Source organism: Cherax quadricarinatus, chromosome 41 (assembly GCF_038502225.1).
Source record: "Cherax quadricarinatus isolate ZL_2023a chromosome 41, ASM3850222v1, whole genome shotgun sequence".
In the NCBI taxonomy this organism is placed as follows: Eukaryota; Metazoa; Arthropoda; class Malacostraca; order Decapoda; family Parastacidae; genus Cherax; species Cherax quadricarinatus.
Genome location: NC_091332.1, coordinates 11,695,194 through 11,698,193, shown reverse-complemented (window position 1 = coordinate 11,698,193; position 3,000 = coordinate 11,695,194).

Genomic DNA, 3,000 nt, shown 5'->3' with positions numbered 1-3,000 from the left:
GAAGGGATTCAGGAAGATTGACTAGTTGAGGTTTAATTCTGGAGGTGGAAAGTGCAATGCCTTTACTCTGTATTCTGTGTGGGGGATATTGGTTATGTGAATCATTTATTTCTGTGCACTTTTGGAAAGACAGCTAAGGATATTTTCTTTGGGTTACCCCTTCTTAACCCTTTGACTGTCGCAAGCCCCTTTCTGAAACTGTCATTCTATGTCGAAAAATTTTTGGAAAAAAAAAAAAACATTTTTTTTCTTATGAAATGATAGAGAATCTTTTCCAGATGATAATGACACCAAAAGTACGAAATTTGGTCGAAAACTCACAGAAATTACGCTCCCACGAAGTTAGCAGTCTCGGCGACAAGTATGCATCGGCGATTTCGCCAACTTTGAGCCCTGATTTTGACCAATTCCCTTGTTCCAGTTGACCAAACTCATAGCTATTTCTTTAGAACTCCATTTTTTCTATCAGTTGAGTACAAGAAACCACCCATTTACTGATTTGAACTACCCAATAAAGTGGTCAGAAATTGGCAATTTGGTCAATTTCACACAAATTAAAAAGATGCCAATTTCAAAATAGGGTCCAGAATAAACAATGTAGACATTCATGGCACTAAAATAACATATCCTTTGTTCATTAGTCATGTCTCTAGGCCATTCTTATATTACTATTGCTTTCTATTTTTATTTTTTATTCATACAAAAAATACAAAATTTACTGTTATGCAGACTACTGCATTATTGTAAAAATGGTATAAATAATATCAGTGTACTAGTGAAAGAATATTAGATTCCCCAGTTGACTTGTATTTGACATGTGGTGTGATTTGTTTATTCCTGAACATTGGTAAAAATCAAACATTTTCGCTACTTTGAGCTCAATTTCAAGGTCGTTTTCATCGTGAAACTAATCAAAATCATGTCTATTTCTGTAATATGTTTTCTATTTTATCACGTGAGACCATGAAAGAGAGAATACAACGATAAATACTATACAAAAATACACCTCAAAGTCTCCATTTTAATCCAAAAAAAAACTCAGTTTTTTTTTCTCATTATGCACTGCGTGCTGCAGGATTTTTTTATGTGGTGCACACAGACGCATTCTCTCATATGTGGGCCTACCAGCTTTCTCCTGCTTGATTTGAAGCCACTAGAATTATTGAGTATATATACGTCCGAAACACTGGCTCGTGAGACATATATATACGACCAAAGCAGTCAAAGGGTTGAATGAGAAATGGCTTGTGTTAAAAGAAAAACTGTATTTTTTTTTTTTTTTGTGTGTGTGTGTGTGTGTGTGTGTGTGTGCGCGCGCGCCCACCTAGTTGTGGTTGCAAGGGTCAATTGATAGCCCCTGGCCCCGCCTCTTCACTGGCCACTACTGGGTCATTCTCCCTGCACCATGAGCTTTATTATTCCTCTTCTTAACCCCTTGACTGTCACAACCCCAAATCCTGAGTATCGCAAAATTTCAAAAAAAAAAAAAAAAAAAAATCTTATGAAATGATAGAGAATCTTTTCCCGATGGTAATGACACCAAAAGTACAAAATTTGGTCGAAAGCTTGTGGAATTACGCTCTCACGAAGTTAGCACCCTCGGCGATATTTATGAATCGGCGATTTCGCCCACTTGAGCCCTATTTTCGGCTGATTCCATTGTTCCAGTCGACCAAACTCATAGCTATTTCTTTAGAACTCCATTTTTTTCTATCGATTGAGTACAAGAAACTGCCCATTTACCGATTTCAACTACCCTATAACGTGGTCAGAAATTTGCAATTTGGCCAATTTCATGAAAATAAAAAAAAATGACAATTCCAAAATAGGGTCCAGAATGAACAATGCAGACATTCCTGGCTCTAAAATAACATTTTCTTTGTTCATCAGTCATGTCTCCAGGCCCCTGTGATATTACTCTTGCTTTCTATTTTGAATTTTTATTCAAAAAAAAAAATAGAAGATTTGCTATTATGCAAACTACTGCAATATTGTAATAACTGTATAAATAGTGTCAGCCCATTCATGACTGCATATTAGAATGGCTACTTGGACATTTATTGGAAAATGACATCACATGTTTACTTTTGAGCATTGGCAAAAATCAAACATTTCCCCTACTTTGAGCTCCATTTCAAGGTTCTTTTCACAGTAAAACCAATCAAAATCACCTCTATTTCTATAATATCTTTTCCATTCTATCAAATGAGATCAAAAAACCGAGAATACAACCATAAATACTGTATGAAAATATACCACAAAATCGGCATTTTAATTAAAAAAAAGCAGTCAAGTTTTTTTTTTCTCATTATGCACTGTGTGCTGCAGGATTTTTTTTATATGGTGCACACTGACCACACAGACCCATTCTCTCACATGTGGGCCTACCAGCTTTCTCCTACTTGATTTGAAGCCGCTAGAATTTTTTTTTTTTCAACAAGTTGGCCGTCTCCCACCAAGGCAGGGTGACCCAAAGAGAAAGAAAATCTCCAAAAACAAAATACTTTAATCATCATTCCACACTTTCACCTCACTCACACATAATCACTGTTTTTGCAGAGGTGCCCAGAATACAACAGTTTAGAAGTATATACGTATAAAAATACACAATATATCTCTCCAAACTGCCAATATCCCAAACCCCTCCTTTAGAGTGCAAGCATTGTACTTCCCATTTCCAGGACTCAAGTCCGCTAGAATTTATGAGTGTATATACGTCAAAAACAGTGGCTCATAAGACGTATATATACGACCAAAACAGTCAAAGGGTTAAAGCTATGAATGGATCCTGCCTCCACTACATCGCTTCCTGACTACTTTGACTAAAGGAATATTTCCTAACATCTCTGCGATTCATTTGAGTCTTCAGCTTCCAACTGTGTCCCCTTGTTGCTGTGTCCCATCTCTAGAACATTCTGTCTCTGTCCATCTTTTGTGTGTGTGTGTGTGTGTGTGTGTATTTCTATTTATTTATTTATTTATTTTGTATCTCTTTCCTCA